The sequence below is a fragment of the Canis lupus genome, chromosome 25, assembly GCF_048164855.1.
Source record: "Canis lupus baileyi chromosome 25, mCanLup2.hap1, whole genome shotgun sequence".
Taxonomy (NCBI): domain Eukaryota; kingdom Metazoa; phylum Chordata; class Mammalia; order Carnivora; family Canidae; genus Canis; species Canis lupus.
The window spans coordinates 13,421,339-13,442,092 of NC_132862.1; the positions used below are offsets into that span (position 1 = coordinate 13,421,339).

The 20,754-nt window shown below is 33.2% G+C and overlaps 1 long non-coding RNA gene across 5 annotated transcripts in view; it reads right to left on the bottom strand.

Moving 5' to 3' along the window:
• LOC140617267 (uncharacterized) overlaps window positions 1-20,754 on the bottom strand; it is a 237,500-nt gene that overhangs the window by 210,160 nt on the left and 6,586 nt on the right. For all 5 annotated transcript variants that reach the window (XR_012017495.1, XR_012017496.1, XR_012017498.1 and 2 more), the window contains exons 4-17: window positions 18,401-18,421; window positions 11,164-11,214; window positions 10,055-10,114; window positions 9,163-9,391; window positions 8,314-8,428; window positions 7,806-7,866; window positions 7,495-7,592; window positions 6,286-6,496; window positions 5,446-5,568; window positions 4,852-4,975; window positions 3,133-3,268; window positions 1,603-1,695; window positions 841-928; window positions 541-678 (exon numbers count right to left, since the gene is read on the bottom strand). This is a non-coding gene — a long non-coding RNA (uncharacterized lncRNA). The remainder of the gene's footprint in view (window positions 1-540; window positions 679-840; window positions 929-1,602; window positions 1,696-3,132; window positions 3,269-4,851; window positions 4,976-5,445; window positions 5,569-6,285; window positions 6,497-7,494; window positions 7,593-7,805; window positions 7,867-8,313; window positions 8,429-9,162; window positions 9,392-10,054; window positions 10,115-11,163; window positions 11,215-18,400; window positions 18,422-20,754) is intronic.

Here is a 20,754-nt window from a genome sequence, read left to right on the forward strand (position 1 = left end):
AAGCTCAGATGGTCTGAAACTAGTAACTGTGGGCTTGCCCCACAGTTTGTTTGTTTTGTTTGACATCCATGATGGTATGTAACAAGTAATTTCTATGACAGAAAACCTCTGAGAAAGAGGTAACCGTGTCATCTATGAGCAGAAAGACAAATTGTAATATAGCTTGTCTTTGAAACTTGATATTCAAAAGATGTATATGTATAATATTTCCACCTTTTTCTTCTGTAGGTAAAAGCTTTTGTAAGTTACATTAACAAAGTGAGATATAACATATATTATTAAACCTCACTTTGAAAAAAAACAACCTTAATTTAAAAACCTTAAAATGTTTACACTTGCTGAAAAACATTTGGGAATAGATTTTGTAATAAATAAAACTGTCTTTACTATCAGTTGAAACTGTTTTACTGCAATATTGAATGGAACATTAAGTAAAAATGCTTAATGAGCCCATGTTCTTAATAGAAAGATAACTGAAAATTAAAATAAATGATGGTTATATTAGAGCCTTGAAAATAAAAACACATCCAGGGGACTTACCTACAGTTTCTGTGAAATCATTGGGTGGCAGTGAAACATATAATTGCATTGCAGGAGCAATTTGTATTTGCATTTTGACACCAAAGTTTGTTTCTACTTGAAGGTATGAGGAAGATGGTTTGAAGACATACACTCCATCTGTTAAAATAATAATGTTAACAGTAATGATTATAATATTTAAGTTTTTTATTTATTATAATGGTTTTATACTTTAATATCCATTAAAAACAAATTTTTACTGTCCCTAAAAACTGAACAAATGAATGCAGCTTAGATTTTTTTTAATGGTATTAAACTTACCTGAATAGTCATAACGGCTTTTGTGTTTAATCTTATTGCTTGTGATTGTTCCATTTCTATCAAACACATATTTGTCAACTGAAACAGACTAATATTGAAAATAACCGTTAGTTCATGTTTATTTGCAATATTAATTCATTTTAATGTAATATATGAACCTAAATTTTTGTGCCATAAAAATGTTTCATTTTATTGGATTAGTTTTAACTATCTAAAATACAGAACATCTTTTGAAGCACTCCTATGTTGCTTCATTGTTTCTTATATCAATTCTTTGAGGAGAATTGTAAAGGAATCTTCATCCACAATTTGTAGATGAGGAAACTGCAATCCAAGACAGTGACTTCCATTTCCAAAGATCAAATGGCTTCTAAGTACCAAAGGCCAATCTTGGGGTCATCCCTCCCCCCCTCCCCATTTAGGTCTATTTCCATTTACAGTGTCAGTTCCAAATACATGAAACTCTAAACAAATATAATTACCTTCTTAAATGGTCTACAGAGTTTAATAATTTAATAAACACATGAGTTGATCTGTAATTAACACATCAGTTGTGTGTATATGATAATTTTTATATACTTAAGGAGCCTTAGAACTATCCAGCTCTTCCAGGGATTTTACTAATTTTCTATACAATCTCATTTGTGATTTCAACTTACCCAGTAAAGCCTCTCTTCAGCCACTAAAATTCTGAATTTGTGAAGTAATTCATTGGATCGTTCAATTTTACTCTGGATAAACTTTAGGAAGCTGATTACTTACTGAATTTAAGTGGAGTGTAACACTATTTAAGCACGTTCCTGACTGGCCACTTGCACATGGACGAAGTTCAACACTAACAGACCAATCTTTATCCTGTTTAAAAAACAAATTTCAAAAAAAAAAAAAAAAAACGAATTTCATTGATTTATTAAAATGTCATTGATGATATGCTATTACCATGTGATTCAGTCACAATGCATGTTTGCATTTTAAACACACACTATTCCTACATCTAATCAGTCTCTTCTGAAAATAAAACCTTTTCAGTCTGTGCTAAGTCTAGAAATGGCCAAAAGTTTTATAGAAGGTCCAAGTGCTTTGCATATACTATATTTAAATAGTTTAAATAGTGGATTTTCATAGTCACTGTTTTTTTTTTTCTTTTATCAATACTTTTTGTCTTCTCTTCCAGGGAAAGTGCTGCATTGTAGAGACTAGTAGGAATTAGAGGTAGCATAGCTGGTTTATTCTCTAGACAATCTACAGTGTCTATTTAAATCCAATGTGAGAGGTATTGAATTTGTAAAACCATAACATGAGCCATGTCAAACACTGACTTCCAGTTCTCATTTCAAGATCCAGAAATCAAATATATAAGAAGCAAAAGTTCCATGTATTGTGGTATATTTCCTTTTGTTTTCCTCATTCCCTACTTTCATGGATTATATGAAGAATATAAAAGGAAGGAAAGATCTGGAAAACTGCCTTTTAGTAGCAGTGGCTACATTTTTTAGATTACTGAGTATGACCCACTTCTCTGACTTCAGGAGTCACAGATTCTGCTCATTTTGGTTTCTTACCAATAAGATTAAATACAATTGTATTTTCAGACTACCTAAAGGTACAAAGCTATAAGATGGAATCCATCTTTTATTGAAATTCAGATTACTTAAATTATTAGTCCTGAGAAAGAATTTAAAAGTAAGGATAGCCTCTATCATACTGATGATAATTGTATTATAAAAACTAAAAATAAATGTAAAGGGATAATGATGAAAAAGGAAGATGTTTCATGGAACATAAAAGATAGTTTCAATTGAAGCATTAGTGAACACATGCAAAGAAAAATAGAAAAAAGAAATATTTTTTCCAGTATATTTAGAAAGTTACTAGTGATAAATTTGGGGGGTTTTGTTTGTTTGTTTAGGAAAGAATTTCTTTTTTTTAAGATTTTATTTATTCACGAGAGACAGAGAGAGGCAGAGACACAGAGGGAGAAACAGGCTCTTTGCAGGGAGCCTGATGTGGGATTCGATCCCAGACCCAGGACCACGCCCTGAGCCCAAGGCAGACACTCAATTGCTGAGCCCCCAGGTGTCCCCTGGGAAGGAATTTCTAAGGAGTACAGGTAATACCAATTGTCAATGTCAATATGTGACAGAAAACAGATACTGAAATATGTAATCAATAATTGAAGAGCTGCTTGTTATTTTTTAATAGTAATTTAAAGTAAAGATTGTGTTCAAATTTGTTGACTAGCTCGGTGTGTGTGTGCATCAATTTCCTCAAGTGTCCCAAGCTATTACATACATAGATGGCCAGGTAGTGACAGTTTCCAGGATGATGGTATTTAACACCGTCAAAGGTGGTGATTGAATTTCCTTCCACCTTACATCTTCCAGGACATAATGCTTCAGTGCAAGACCACTTTGCGTCTTGGCATGTGCTGTTAAAATGCAATGGTTATGTTAAAGGTCATCAGTTTTGTTTTCTCTGTGGTGAAAATAAATATCCCAACATTAAAAATCAAAACTTAAACTAAGACATTTACTTAAGCTTTATTAGACCATCTTTAAAAAAAAAGTTAATCTTTACACCCAACATGAGGCTTGATCAAACAACCCCAAGATCAAGAGTCACATGTCTGTTAACTGAGCCAGCCACACACCCCTGTTAGACTACCCTTATTCTCCATGCAGCATCTCAAATCGGATTAAAAGTCACATCGATGGTGACGTCCTGGCATTTTAAAGGACTTGAATTCCATGGATGAAAATAATAGCTTCTGCCTCCATTAAACATATAAAAACTTTTAAACTCGATTTCAGAGGTTTGTTTAAATGGAATACCTTTCACTATTTGTACTAAAACACCTGCCACATGCCACATTGTAGATCCTCACTATTCAATAAAGTATAGAAACATAGAGCTATTGATTACTTGAAATGTGACTAGTCCTGATTGACATCTGATATATATACAAAATACAGCCTTTTAAGACTTAATTTGAAAAATAGATTGTAAAATCTCTTATTAGCTTTTTTATAAAGCTAATCTATCATATAGAAATTCCATTTCTAGATGATAATACTGTATCTTGGATATATAAAATACATAACCAAAATTAATTCCACCTCAGTCTTTTCGCTTTTTAAAAATGCATCAACTAAAAAATGTTAAATTATGTATGTAGGTCATATTCATGGCTCACATGATATTTCTCTTGGATAGCATTGTCCTAGATATTCAATAAATCATACCTATTGTATTCATAATTATTACTATTATATTATTGCCACACTAACAGCAATACTTCTCATTTATAAGGAACATACTATAGTATAAATAATAGATTAGTTTTCATTGAGTCAGATTATTTCCCTACCAGGGCACAATACATTTTTAGGGAAGTCCTTTGGGGTTCTGCAGAAATTTAGTTTCAGGGAAAAATCATAATGAAGAATGCTGAACACTCTCTGATCAGCATATTGTTGCTGAACTCAAATAATCTACACTAATTTTTGGCCCATTAAAATCCACTCTTACTAATCTATAAAGATCATATATTTATAAACATATATAAATATATACAAATATATAAATTAAGATTAAATATATCTTTATCAATATAGTCACATATAAAATTTATTTAAAAAGTATTGGGTTGTTTCTGATTATACATTTTATTAATATTCTTGATAATTAGTATAATTGTTTCAGTGTTATAACTATACTCTTGTATTATTCTTTGCTCTATATTTGCAACCACCAATTGATTTACTCTTTGAAACACTATTTCAGTTAGAGAAATACATCACATTTTAAAAATACATAGAAAGTTCATATGTTTTATTTTAAAAGCACACTACACTTTCCCTAAGAAATAAAATATAAATTATCAACACAGAAAATTCCGTGTTTATTTCTGAAAACTTTATTTTAAGGGTGGATTTAGGAATTATTTCAAATGATCAAAATATTAGCATTATTTCACTATTAATAAAATGTGAACAAAAAGCATGCACATACCACTGAGAACCACAAGGACCTCCTCGGACTTCCCCTGACTGATAGATCTTTCCATGTAAATCGCAGGGACATTCAGCTTTTAATACACACTGCCCTTTCCTTCCAATATCATCCAATAGATAACCTAGAATAAATATAATAATATATTTATTTTACTTATAATATAATTTATATTATAATAAATATATTATACAAGAACTATATAAACATCAATAAATTCTCAAGAAATGAACTATGGAATCACTCTTGAGCTAGTTTTTTCAAGTGTAAACACCCACTTAAAATGGTAAGCTCCATTCAGCAATCAACTAGTTTGAGAACTGGCAAGAATATAATTTTCTAGGCCATAGAGCATTATTAGGAGCCCAATATAGAACTACTGGGTCATCTGTGAAGTTCCAGAGCCCTCAGGTACTATAGAGGTAGATATACACAATAACTTTATAAGCCTCTCCTACCTCTCTTCTGCAGTTTGCTAGAAGGATGGATTATGAGAGGTGATTTCATTAGAAATCTAGTAAGAAATAAGACCCACCATTCTTGAGTCACTGTTTTCAGTTGTTTTAGCATAAACATTCTCACAGGGTATCTTACCTTCTGGGCAGATGCAGCCATTCACACATTCACTGTCTTGAAAAGGAGCCACATCAGAACAAGTTGCAGGATTTGAGGGACCACATTCTTTGTAGATGTGTTTTTCTGGGCATGTAGGTTTTCCTGAAGAAATACAGAAATACGTATACATGGGAATGAGAAGGAAATGAATGTGATAAATACATAATATTACAATGGAGATATTTTCAATGGGATTCTTTGAGTCTAATTTTCAAGACAGGAGTCAGTCTTTAAAAATACTCACTACAATTAAATTATGCCAATTCCTCATGTATTATTTTATGATACAATATTTAATTTGGAGAAAAAAGTAAAGACATAAGTGAGGAAGAAATGTATATTATATATGTCATAACATCTCATCTTACTTTGAAATGGATCCTCTGCTTATTTAACTTATAAGGATTGAGTAAAGCATAAGTTGAAAGTATTTTTACACTTATGTGAAATTCACATTATATGTTGTACTAATTTTTTGAAAGAAAACCAGAGTAGTACTCAACATGCTTTTGATAACTTTTCCAGTTACTTATTTTCACTTTTTGCAGGATTTCTCATTTTTCCCAGTGCCTTTTACTAATTATAGGCTATAAAGTTCCTAATTGAAATCTTAAAGCAAAAAACTGTAACCATGGCAAGTCACTTCACCAAAACAGGACTGTTTCCTCATAAGTACCTGTGAGAGATAAGACTCCATTGTATCTAAGATCCCTTTCCGGGCTAATAGTTATTTGAGAAGATTACTTTGAAATACAGCTCAACTTTAAAGTGCTACAAAAACTTTCTGGTTTGGAATCTGCAATCAAATTTAAAACTTACCGCAAGTCACATCCAAATCATCTCTCCAGGACTCATAGATGCCAGGACCATCTGAGGTACACAGGCGGGACAATTCTGAATAAGTGTCACATGTAGCATTTTTGTCTCTATTTCGGCAGTAGTCATCAACACAGATCATTCTGTAGTGAGTGGAAAAAGCGGCGACCTTTCTACATTTTTCAAAGTAAGTTCCAATAATTTTGTCACAGTGCTGCCAAATAAAGCATGAAGTTTTATTAAAACATAAGAAAAAATTGACAATCAAATGAACATTAGGAAAAGATCAATTCAGAAGTATTTGCATGATAACCTATAACTTTAGGGGCAGGGAGAGTTGCTGAATGCTGGTTGACATGGAGCATTTTTGAAATATGTTCATCGGCACAGTGAATCCTGAAAGCATACTTCACCTCTGAAGGGTATTACGTAACAACTTCAGAAATGGCTATACCTACATTCATCCAAAATTTCTCCAAAGGTGACATGAAGTTTACAACTTAAGAAAATGGAAGGGCAGAGAGAAAAGAGATGTTGTCAGTGCCAGAGAGTGGGATGGTAAACGACTGAGACCACAAAAGACAGAAGGAAAACCAGTCCTTTATCTGCCAGTCTTATATTCAGTGAGCAAATGCAGCAGCAAGATAGAGTGGTAGGGTGCTTTCTTGGTGGGGGCATGTGAGTTGGTGCTGGAAACAATGTATTTGTTATGTTGGCTAAAGAGGAAAACACATACATTATTGAACTCATAGGAGTTAAAATTTCAACATAACTACCACATAGTTGTTTTCTAAATCTATTTGTCACAGAAAAACATGAAACCACTGTCAAGCAAATGCACAATTTGTACCAATGAAGCCCTAAGACAACTGATAACATTCTCCAAGTGAGATATAAGAGTAAGTGAAATAAAATCTTCAAAGATTGCTTTGAAGCAATCTCTGCTCAGCCAGGAGGCTGCTTCTCTCTCTCCCTCTGCCTGCCGCTATGCCTACTTGTGTGCTCTTTGTCGAATATATAAATAAAATCTTAAAAAATAAATAAATAAACTAAAGCTGAGAAAAAGAAAGACTGCAGGGACATCGGAGAGAAAGCAGTTGCACAATTCTGAGAATAAGACACACGTGCTTAGAAGAGGATGTTGGCTATCTAAATTGAAATCAAGGGGAATAGTGCTGAAATTTGCTACTAGAGGAATTTTAAATCTCTTACCTGTACACCATCTTCACAAACTTCATAGTTTTTACTAACAGCTTTGGGACAATCACCAGGAATTTTACTACGGGCAATGTGTTCATTGATATTGTCTCCTTAAAAAGAAAATAATGTTTAGTTCAACATACTCACTATGTATATGCATGTTATTTTCAAGCTAAATATAGCTAAATTGACAACATAATTTTTTTTATTTTAACAATTTCTTATTCCTTAGACAAATGCAAATTATTGTTAATAATATGACCAATCACTTTATAATTCTTTTGGGAAGCAATTTGCTTAGACTTAACATACTGAAATCTTACCTGGAGTGCTATTGAAGTTGCCACAAAGACCACAAGTTGGATATTGCTTGTGAAGAGCAAGCTTTTAAGAAAAAAAATCACATGTACATGTTTATAAAATATTAAAAATACCGTAAGAGAAAAATCTATCCAAACCAAAAGATAGTGTCTGTTCATATTCAAGTCTACCTAAGCTGGTTACTTAGGCATGTAAACAGAACCTCTCTTAAAGGACTTGGATCTAGAAGTTGGAAAGATCCTGACTCTTTTCCTTACTATGTGTCTTTGGGTAGATTATTTAGCTTGTATTAGCCTGAATTTTCTGAGTTCCATCATCTGTAAAATAAGATTAATGATAGTATGTACTTCAAGGTATTTTGAGGTTTAAATAAGATAATGCTTAGTACAGTGCATAATACAGATTTTTCGACAAAACTTAGCTCTTATTTTCCTTATGATATAATGTTTTTATAACTGAAAGCAAAGAACAAAAAGCACAGGAATGTAAGAAAATCAGAGCCAGACTTACTGAGAGTTTATTTTTGTCCCACATCAAAGACAGGATTCCTCTCCGGCTTTTCAGGACATAATGTTCTCCATATTTTTTAATGTGTATCAGTTTATTGTCATATGGTATCTGTACACTGAAAAGTATAAAATTCAAATACATATTATGATAAATATAGTATTATAACATGTTTTTCTTTAAATAATTCATGTTCTGTAGTATCATAAATATAATACTGGCTAATAAATATTAAATTTTTCTTTTTCCCCCTCTCATTTCAGAAAGGGGACACAATAGTTTTGGTTTTCCAATTTTTGAAAGACTTTAAAGTACAATGAATAAATCCTTGGGGCTTTGGAGAAATAAAAAAGAAGAAACTGGTCCAGTAAGAAATAAATGTTCAAAAAACTTGAAATGTTCACAAGTAGATTATTATGCCTCAACTTCTTATCCCAGAAAGTATTCAAATATGGCATCCCTTCCAAAAATGAATTGCTACTTCTAAAAACAATGGTCTAGGTTTCAATATAGGGAAAGTTTCATATTTATATTTAATGATAAACTTACAACTGAAAATTGAAATATTATATTAACAGATTTGTTGAGTATTCATGTTGCCCAAATCTAGATATTCAAAATACTCAAATAAAACTACTCTTTTTCTTACCTTGTTATAAAAATAAATATAGTATCTTATAATCCCACATATAACAAAATCTCCTATCAGACTATGTCCACGAAATTATTATAGTTACCGATATGAGCACCAAAATAAGAAAAGAATACCATCTTTTCCCTATTCAACTTTTTTTCTTTTTGCTCTAGGTACTAAGTGCTTCTATAGCATTTATTCATAATTGTGACATTTACCTTTTTTCATTGACTGCAATGTTATCGCCAAAAATAGAGACTTCATTATTGTCAATTTTAACTGCTATTTTTTCAAAGTCACTGTTACTGTTTCGTTTGATTTCAATATTGAAATCTCCTCCAGATTCAACGCAATGATGGCAGAAAGTGTATGCACAGGAAGACTCAAAGGAAAAGATGCGGCCATTGAAAGCTTTATATGCTCCTTTGCCCCAAGTAGAAGCTTCACCTACAAAATATTTAGAGTAAAATATTCATAATTATTTAGAACCATTAACATAACTTCTAGTTCTTATTTTTTAAGTATTTATATACCAAGAGAAAATATCACTGAAAGGTTCTTTTCTCCCTGCCACCACCTTAAATCAATACTTTTCTTTCTCACATATAGCAAAAAGACACACACTAAAAGTAGTACCTAAATGCTTGGGAATATTCTGGCTCAGGTGTCTATTCTGGCTCAAACAAAATATGGTGTCTATTCTGGCTCAAACAGAATATGAATAAATACCTTTTTCCTAAAGAAAAGGGAAATTGTCTCTAATGTGGGAAGGAATATATGGAGGGAGTTGTGGTCTGTTTGCTTACTTGTTCTGATTTTTGCAGAGATAATCTTTCTAGTGGGTTATCATTTATATCAAATAAGTGTTAAAAATCGTTTTCCTCTATGTACATGTATATGTATATATGTTTATGAGTAGGTGTCTTGTGTATATGTGTGTGCATGTGTGTGTATGTGTGTCTTTGAGGACAAATAGTACAAATGTGATGCCGTTCAAACATGTAATGAGTTTAAAACTAGTTCCAAATTTTGGTTACTTTGTAACCCCATTAGGGACTGGCTGGCTTGAACATAAAAATATAGATAGAAATCAGAGTCATTTTTACTTACCAATAATTGGGCTTATTTTTGAGTATTTCGGAATTGCTTCTGGAATGTTGGATCCTTCTGCTATTTAACACAATGAATAGATTACTTAAATTTCAAGAGATACATTGATTTTAAATATACAGAACATTTGGACTTCTCCATGGGAACTTAGAAGCTAATTCTGAAGGCCATCAATGAGTTTCTTTATCTTAAATATGTAAATTTCATTTTGTGAGAGCTATGATTTACCAAAGTCATATACATGATTATCTCTGAAATCCATACTTTTTTTTTCTTGAACAATTAGCCATAGTATTTTCAGAAATCTTGTGAGCTTATTCATTTTGGGTCATGTACAATTACTAAGATACTCTGCATCCCCTACAGAACTGTATTTTGAAATTCAAAAATAGAACTTTACTAGCATACTTTTATTGGGAGCCACTAGCTAAACAGGTCCAAGGCAGATTTTATTAAATCAGTCTATTACATAATACTAATAATTCCATTACCTAAATATAAAGAGAATTCAATTCTCCTGATCAAAGAGGAAAATTCATATCCCTTGATACTTTCCCATGATTGTTATTTCTAACACACTGACCCTTTTATGTAACCAAGTAAATTTATATGAAATCTTAGAGCAAGGTCTAAAATCAAGCAGAATAGAGGAGCAACAACAATTACAAAAATCAATATTTTGATAGAATTTTTCAATATGTTTTACAATGCCATTTATTGTGTGTCTTGAGGCCACTTGTCTTTACTACAGGTTGTCTTTTCTCACATTGGGTGGAAGTAGATTGAACTCAATTTATTTATAAAGTCATTTTTTAAATGATATATCTAAAATGGTGAAGGAGATGCTGCATTATGTTTTATTTAGGTTCCCTTATAGTATAATTTAATCTATCTTATTCAGGAAGTTGTTTAAAATATACAGTTGGTTATCTAAACTTCAAAGAGAAGCATTTAGAAGCTCAATTCAACATGGAAAAGACATAATATCATGTCCTAGTAAATCAATAACCCATAGAACATTTACACTTCAAAATTCTATATCTACACACACATACATATGCATCATATATGTATATTTTTTAAACACTGAAAGTCATAAATCAAACTACCTGGAGTACTGAGTGGTCCAGAGGCATTGTTGTCAGATGACCTTGTGGTACCTATTTTAAGACAAAATAGTTAAACTGTTTCTTAAATGTGGACATCTTACTTGGTAAAATATGAAAAAAATTTTTTAAAATCTGATGTAAAATCATGGATCCAAATTCAGCAATGCTAATAGCAGATTTAGAATTATGTGAAGCTCTATATGAAAAAAAATATTATCAACTTAACAACCTGTGGGAGAAACAAAATGAAATGCCTCACCACCAAATGAACTGATACCAAATTAATTTATTTCAGATCAATTGCCTTAAAATGTATTCAGGAAGCAAGAAAGGTTTGTGTAAACAGGATTCAGGGTCTCCCATCCCAGTTTTAACCCCACTTACTTCCATTTTGAATTGCTTTACATTTGCAAAATCTAGATACCATTTCAAGATGTCAACTGAAAAAAGGATTTTGCACACACAAAAACTGGAAGTATGAAAGCCACTAATCTAGTTGAGCTGAGATGTTCATCACGTGTCTAATGTCAAGAGACAATAATGTCAACAGATTTAGAACTTGCCATTTCAAAGCCACTAGATGCACTGCAATTAGATATACTATCTGAAAGGACACTAATTAATAAAAATCTGTCTCAGTTAAAAAATTAAAGCAGTCAAAAGCTGGCATCCAAACAGCAGAAAAATCTCAAATCGGTAACTACTCCACAATAAAAAGATGAGAGGCAACTACTTCTTAATACATCTCTCAGGAACACATCCTAAATTTGAATACCTGAACTAATGGCAGCAGATCTGGGGTTTAGATATTCAGTCTCTTAAACCATTTATATTGACTGCGTTTAAACAAAATTGATGGTATAAATAATGATTTCAAATTTCTCAATTCCATTGCAGTATTGACCTCAAAACTGAGGTCCAAAGATTAAGAACTACCCAAAATGGAATTATTTCTGTATGACCAAATCTTTTTTTGAGCAGATTCATTGATAGTTAATCCTGACTGAGATCAACTATTACTACACTACCTTATATCTCTTGCTAATTAGACTTTTCCTTTTAAAAATGTATCAATCCTAAAGTTGAGTTCTAAATGTGAATTCTGAATATTCTTCACATCACCCATGTCATTAGAAGTCTACTGCCACAGTTCTGTGGTCATCTAGTCTAGTGGCTCCCAAGGCTTTCCAATACTGCTAGCAAAATCAAAATAGTTTCCATACCTTGGTAAATATTATTTTAACAATATATACCACAAATTCCTATTCAATCTAATATTTCCATTAACTGGAAATATTAAATTTTATGAGATTTTCAAAAGGGATGGAAGTTCCTTACTCTTGTCAGTAATAAACATGTAAAAAATGTAAACTACCAAGACCAGACTCAGAATACAAAGCTCAAACCCAACAGATTATCTGCTACTCTAACCACCTCTTCAACTAATGCAACTCCAAATCAATTTTGCACAACATAAACAATTCCATATCAGTATAATCAGAGTTGTAAAATTCATTCCACATTCTATGCTAAAAATATTAAATGACTTTTCCCTGATCACATGTAGTTTATCATTTCAGAATTTTAGTTTGCTTTCTATTTCATTATAAATGTTTGTGATTTTCATTGTTATTTTATAATGTATTTTAGAATCCTGACTTTCTAATCATCAGACACAAATCTTAATTCTCAAGTCTTGAGAGCCAGATCCAGTAATATCCTTTCCAGTATCACAGGTACCTGTACCACTAAGACCAGTTTCATCAAATTCGTTTGGTCCAGAAGCACCACCAAGTCCAACTGCACCCTTCCTTCCTCCACCACTTCCAGAACCAGAAGACCAAGCGTTTTCTCCTAATGGAAAATCAAAATGTGATTAAAAGAAATGAAGAAGGAAGAAATTAATTTGGAATTCTTGGGAATAGAGTCCAGGTTAGATACCTGAACCACTGACATCACAACTAGGACTCAAGTATCCAGCCCCCATGAATCCACTGCTACTCTCTCCATTCCCACCATTTTCACTGATTCCAAATCCCTGCTGATCAGATGACCCCCAATTTAATCCTGACTCTTCAGAGGTACCACCAGAATATCCATCCCCATTTCTTGCACTTGAGTCACCTGCTGAATACAAAATGATGGTCACAGGGGCACAGTTGGTTGTCTGCCTTCAGCTCAAGTCATGATCCCAGGGTCCTGAGATCAAGCTCTGCATTGGGCTCCCTGCTCAGCAGGCAGTGTGCTGTCCCTCTGCCCTTCCCCTGCTCATGTACTTACTCTCTCAAATAAATAAATAAAATCTTCTTTAAAAATCAAAATAATGGTCACAAGAATTATTTTTAATGCATAGCATGATTCAGAATTTTTCTATGCACAGAAATCAACCATCAAGCACTAGAGCTAGAGCCTCCAGGACCACCTACTCTATTTCCATCAAAGTCTTTACTAATATAGCCATTAAATTTGAACCAGAATCTCCAACAACAAATTGAGTTTTGCCCTTCCTTTCTCCATTTTCAAAATTAGAAAACCAAGTCCTTCCTCTAATGGAAAATTTAAATGTTATTTTTAAAAATGATAAAAACTGAAATCCATTTCAATTTCACCAAGTGCAAGTTAGTAGAATGCCTGAATTATGGGCATTGGACCTGAGATTCATGGATCCAGGACAACATACATGGTGCTGCTCATTCTATCAATTCCCTGCCTCCAAATTCCTTTTTATCAAATGCCCAAACACAAAATCCTGAATGTTCAAAATTATCACCAGCATGTTCACTGCCACCTCTTGCACTCGTACATCTACCAGAATATTAAAAGTGTGTCAATAAGACATACTTAATAAATTTTATAATTGAGAAATGCTTAAGCAAAAAATTAACTATCAACATCCATACCACTAAAATTAGGTTTTCTAGTACCTTTTATTACATTTTCACTAAGACCAATGTCATCAAATCGATTTGAACCAGAATCTCCAAGATCAACTTCACGTTTCCTTTCTCCATGTCTCAAATGAAATGATGAGGACTTTTCCACTAACAGAGAAATAAAAATGTTAATACAATAATAGATGAAAGGCTGAAATCAACTTAGATTTCACCTGAGCAGAGTCCAAGACGCTTAGACTACCTGAGCCACTGGCATCAGAGTCCCTGCTGCTCTTATCACTCTGACCTAATCTACTGCTTTCAAATCCCTTTTGACCAAATTTCTAAAAATCATATTTCAAATTTTCTAATATGTCATCAACAAAATTATCCCCAATTTTTGCACTGATATTGCCTGCAGAATGTAAAATGATTGTCATCAGAACGTATTCCAATACACTTTATGATTCAAATATTTTAGGCACAGAAATTAAACATCAACATCTAAATCACTGGAACTAAATTCACTAGTACATTTTATTCCATTACGACAATTGTCACTATAGCAATTTGAACCAGAATCTCCAAAATAAAATTCAGTTCCAAACTTCTTTCCTTCAAGTCCGAAATCAAAAACCCAGGCCTTTTCACTACTAGGAAATTCAAAATATTATCAAATAAAATAACAAATATTTGAAATCCAATTTCTCAGGAACAGAGACAGTGGAGTACCTGAGCTACCAGCGTCAGATCCAAAGCCTTTGAATCCAGCCCCGGCAGATCTACTGCCATTCATTCTATTCCCTCCAATTTCATTGATTCCAAATCCCTGTTCATCAGAAACCCCTAAGTTGGTTTCTGATTTTCCAGAGCTGTCACCAACAAGTGTATTCTGATTTCTCAAACTGGTATCACCTGCAGAATATAAAATGATGTCACCAAGTGTATTGAAAATATTTCATGATTCAGAAATTTTTATGCATAAAAATGAGATATCAATACCTAGCTTTTGGGGAACGGGTCCTCCAGAACTACTCATTTGACTTCCTTCAATTTTTATTTTGCCATTACCACCACTGCCACCAAATGAACTTGAACCCGAAGCTCCAAAACCAAATGCAGCATTGCCCTTCCTTTTTCCAAGTTCCCAACCGAAAGACCCAGTTCCAACTGACAGAAAAATTAAAATGTTATTAAAAATCAATCTTAATAATCTTAGTATTAAATACTAAAGAAATGTATTTTTAATCAATTAGTTACTTTAATTAATTTCAAAGTTTGTAGAATGAGTCTTAGTTGAAGTACCTGAGCTACGAGCATTAAATCCGAAACCCACTGATTCACCACCGGCAGATCCTCTGCTGCTCATTGCACTCCAGTCAGCTCTACCAATGCCCAATCCCTTTGGATCAGGTGCCCCCAAACCAAAACCCAAATTTCCAGAGACACTGCTACTAAATCCAGCCCTACTTCTTGGATTGGTATTATCTGCTAAAATTAAAAAAAAAAAAAAAAAAAGAAAAGAAAGGTTGTTACCAGATGATACCAGGTAATAATTAAATACAACTTATGACTCTTTGCTTTCCATGCACAAAACCTAAATAGTAATAATTAGATCACTGGAATTTGATTTTCCAATGTTTCCTATTTCATTTTCACCAAAGTCTTTTTATGCAAGACCACTGATACCCATTCCACATGAGCCAAAATTACCAAGACTAAATTCAAAATCACCCTTCTTTCTACCACCAAGTCCAAAATCAGCAATTGTAAAATTCAACTGTTATCAAGACCAAAAAAACAAGGGATATAAATTATTTGTATTTTTCTTAATAGAGTCTGGATCAGAATTCCTGAGTCACTAATATAAGAACCAAAGCTCATGGATTTACCGACAAACTCCTTTCTGTTTTTCCTCTTGCCACCAATTTTCACCTCTTTAAGATAACTTGCTCTGACACAAAAATAGCAAGATTTACTGTACTTTACTGACTCTAACTTCTTTCACTGACTTTAATTTCTAAATAGAAAATACTATTTATCCACACTTTTGTAAGTTATTTTTTCTGGAATTCTTTTTCAAGAAAACTAGTTGAAATATGAGTAACAAAATTTTAAAAATTAGTACCACAAAAGTACAGAAACATGAGAATCAATTTTTTTCTGTTCCTTGTGACAAAACTTGGGAATAAGAGAGTTTAAGTAGCTTTCCCAAAGTCCATGGAAGGTTAGCAGGAAAGACTGGAGATAGAAACTGGGTGTCTTCCTTCATTCAAATTCCTTCACAAAAGAATGAAATCTAATTGCCTCTTCACTAGAATGTTCAACTTGCTGATTTCTGTTGAATATAACACAGATCTTTTAAGAATCAAATATTATTTAAAAATCATTTCCACAAGTTCATCTAACTCTAAATCTGTATTGGTAAAAGCAATGCCATCTTCCCTGCTTTGCTAAATGGTTGATTTTTTTCTGTCAAAAGCAGAAACTAAGGAACAACTTAGAATACCTGTTTCACTGGGAGGAGAATCAGAGCCAGCTAATCTACTTACTGCATTCACATTAAATCCATTTTGGCCAGATGGACCCCTACCAATGTCATTTTGATTTGAAGCAGTGCCACCAAATTCAATACCACAAGATATACTTTTGGCAAAACCACTTGCTAAATTGGTTTTCTCTGCCATACAAAAATATAATCATTATCAGGAAAAAAGGTGCATTCATACATAATGTACAAGATATTATTCAATAAACATTGCTTAAACTGGGCCTACATTATCATTTCAAAACATCGCTCTCCTCCCCTCTATATATCTTTCCATATATAATTCCATACAGTGTAATCAGGGGGTGTGCATGGCAACCGATTTACCATGAGGTTTGAGAATTCCATGAGAAAACTAAAGCATTGGGGCCATTTAAGGTAAATTTCACTATGTTCTTTAGAACATGAGCAAACAACACCTCAGTATTATAAACAAGAGCAAATGTATCTGTACTAACTTGTTAGGCATACTGAGTTTCTCAGTCCCAAAAATCGATGACTGGACAGACAGGACACTTGTGTCATTCCTGAAGATAGTTCAACTCTACCCCTAAATCCCAAAATGTTTCTCCCTTTTCAGTTATCATCCTTTGGACTCAAATATTAAATTTCAATATAAAATATTGAAGTTATCTTCCTTACTGGATCTCCTTCTTGTCTATTTTGGCACAGGTATGAACTATAGAGATTGTGGGGACCACACAAGTAAAGTAAAAGTAGGCCACTTGGGAGAAGTATGTAGAACTGGGGAGAACATGCCTCATCTAAAGAAAATTGATTTTTTTTTCAAATAAAATCAAACATCAGTCTACAAACTGTTTAGGAACTGTGTTTTATAATATTATTCATAAAGCTGAGCATGCAGTTTAAAGACAGAATCTCAGTATAGAAAATAAGTTGTGGTTGGAGATAAAATGTGAGCCAAATTTGAATCAAATTTGGGAAAAGGAAGCATTTTAATTAAATACCATAAAAATTATTGATCACTATAAGATTAGCACCAAGAAGAAAGATAGCATAAGAACGCTAAAACTATCAGGAAAAATAATGTAACTTAATGTAAACATCTTTGCCAAAATTCTCTAAAGACAAGAAGAATTCATCAGTCTCATTGGGCCTGGAATTAGTGACTCTCTATTCCCCACTATTACTATTAAGGCCATGTGCTGCAAATAATGCCAGGATTATCAGGTTATCCCAAATGAAACGAAGTACTTGTTTCCTAGGTAAGCGTTTTTCTCTAACAGTACCTGCTGGAGTGTCTTTTAACACTAAACTATCAGTATCTCGATGTTTCCTCGACCCATCTTCAGCCCCTCCAGGAGCATTAAATACAATGTTAGGGAGTGAACCAACCAGAGATTTCTTTCTTCTGTTTGGGTCACCAAAGTTCAGACTACTGAACAAAAAGCCACCTAATGTGAATAACAGAAGATCATAATTGAAAAAAGTATTGTTGGCACAAAATGGTGATTTGACTGTGACACTTAGAAAGCTGCATGTTATTTCCCTGTTATTCTGGAAGCCCTTGGAATGACATACATTGCTTATTGCCTTACTTGCCATATCCACACCTTTTTGTCATATTCTAAGACTTCAAGAAAGAGAGATGAATAGAGCTATGAAGCTTTCACCACCCTACACTAGAAATGCTTCTTATAAAGAGGGCAGAAACCTCCCCAGCTGTTTCCTTTTCATTGCTAAGCCCTGAGTTCCAGTGTCCAACATCCCCCCCATCAAAATATTCTGCTGTGTTGAATCCACACCATCCTTGGCTTATCCTTTATTTATAGCTGATAAAATTAAAATAACATACCTAATTGTCTTTTCTGTTTTCCTGTAAAGAAAAAACAATGAGAATATTTACTCATAAATTGCAGCATTCACTTCCTTCAAATCTTAGCTTAAATATCATCTCAATGAGACACACTCTGGAAATTTAAAATTGCCATCCCCATTCTAACACTCCCAATTATCATTATATTTATTCCAGAGATTTTATCATCATGTAATATACCATGTTTACTACTTAGTGCTTTATTGTTTACTGCCTATCTGCTTCTTCTAGATTTTAAGCTCCATAAACTCAAGGTTTTTTACCTGTTCCATTTACTGAGGTACCACAGGTGTCTAGATATTAGATTTTAATATCTAAATATCTTAGTTTGATGTCAAAGTAGGGAGAAATAATACAGTATTAAGTAGTGGGAAATCAATGGATATTTGAGTCAAACTTATCTGGACTCCCAGACCTACCATCAGAATTGCCTTTAATAATCCCTCTCTAAAAAAAAAAAAAAAAAAAAAAAAAAAAAAAAAAAATTAATAATAATCCCTCTCTAGACTCAAGCAAGGTGGGGGGTTCCTACGCAGAACCACTCAAGTCCTACTTTGGCCTTCTTCATGCCATGGCTCTCCTCAGAGGGCAAAGAATAAAGAGCAGTCAAGATACACTAACTCAAAGGCTGTGCCATCTTCCCTGCCCCACTGTAGACCATACTAAGTCCTCAAATCCCCATAGTTCCAAATCTGCTCTCAGGATATCCATAAGCATGCTTCCAAGATCATTTTCCCAAGGTTAAACCATATTGCAGCAATGAGAACCCCTAGACCTGGGGGTATGAACAGGAGGTGCTTCTCTCCAGGAGAAATAGATGATGTTGAGACAGTCAGGCAAGGATATTTCTGTATAGCTAGGGATGGAAAGAACAAGGGGACAGGGACATTGTCAAGGGCACCTCCCACCCTGTTCTCCCATTAAATTCCAGTAATCTAAAAATTCTGCATTAGAATCAGGCCTTCTCAGTGGTCACAAATATGCTTTTGTTAACTTGGGAGGAAAAATTATTTTAAATTTTGTTCCTTTATTTATACATGAGCTATTCTTGCTCCCAGCTATGCCCTTAGATATATTTAGTACTTCTGAAACAAAGTTTCTTTATCTATTAAATGGAGACTACATTAGTAAATGATTAAAAAAAAAACATTATCCACCTTAATAGTGGTTATTAATTAAATGAAAGTATCAAATAAGATGAAATCACCTAGCACAGTATCTGGCACATACTAAGTATTCAGTAAGGAAGAACAGTATCTTTGAAGATATTTTATTTTCCTCACCCAACTTGTCACATGAAAATCATGCAGAATCTTTTTATTTCATCATTTAATTCAGAAGTATTCATTATACTTATACCTCTCCTGAGTTCAACCCCACGGATAAATCATTAGATCTCTCATTTTGTTAAACCAATGTTTCCTCTGAATTTATTCATTCTATTGTCAAAATGAATAGCCTGGTATCTTAGCCAATGTGCCATGTTTGTTTCTACTAACTAATTTGTCCCTTTTCTTTCATATGTAAAACTTACTCAGAAATATATTGCCATTAGAGTCACTAGCAGTAATGGCTGGTATGTGTTTTATATGTATCACATCTTAGATGTGTAACTGTATCTTACATGCCTTATCTCTTCAATCCTCACAATCCCCCCAAAAGTTGGTACTATTACTATTCCTCACTTATAGATAAGGAAACAGATATTTAAAAGAAGTTGAATAATTGCCTAAGGTCACATGGTAAAAGTTGCCAAGAAATCCTTTTTTCTCATGCAAAATGCATACTACCTTCACCTCATTTAAAGATAAATTGCTTATACAATGCTAAAGATTGAGTGTTTACTTCATACCACAGACTTCGTACCACAGAATGAAGCAGAAAACAGAAATAGACATAACTCTGCTCCTCCACCTTCACTCTATAGAGAAAAACTGCTGGATGAGAGAGATTAATATGGATAAGCTACCTAGAAAGGAAGATTTTAAAGGTAATGGCAACAAACAAGTTACATTGTCTGAAATCAGTAAAATTGAAAAATATAAAAAAAAATATAAAAAATATCAAAGAACAAGTCCTCTGGTGGCTTATGGATCCTTTTCTAAATATGTGAATCTTTGTCTCATTAAGGAATAAAGATTATGAGGGATACCACTGTTCTGGATTTTGGCCAGTTTTATGTTGGCTGGTTAAGTGGTTTGGTTGAAGCTTCTTGCTTGGCATTTTTATTCATCCAATGCAGCTCTAACCTTAGAGATCCTCAAGCCCCTCCTAAGTAATACCCATACCTGGAATGTTCCCTGAGAGACATAGGAAAAAACTCAATTACTCAT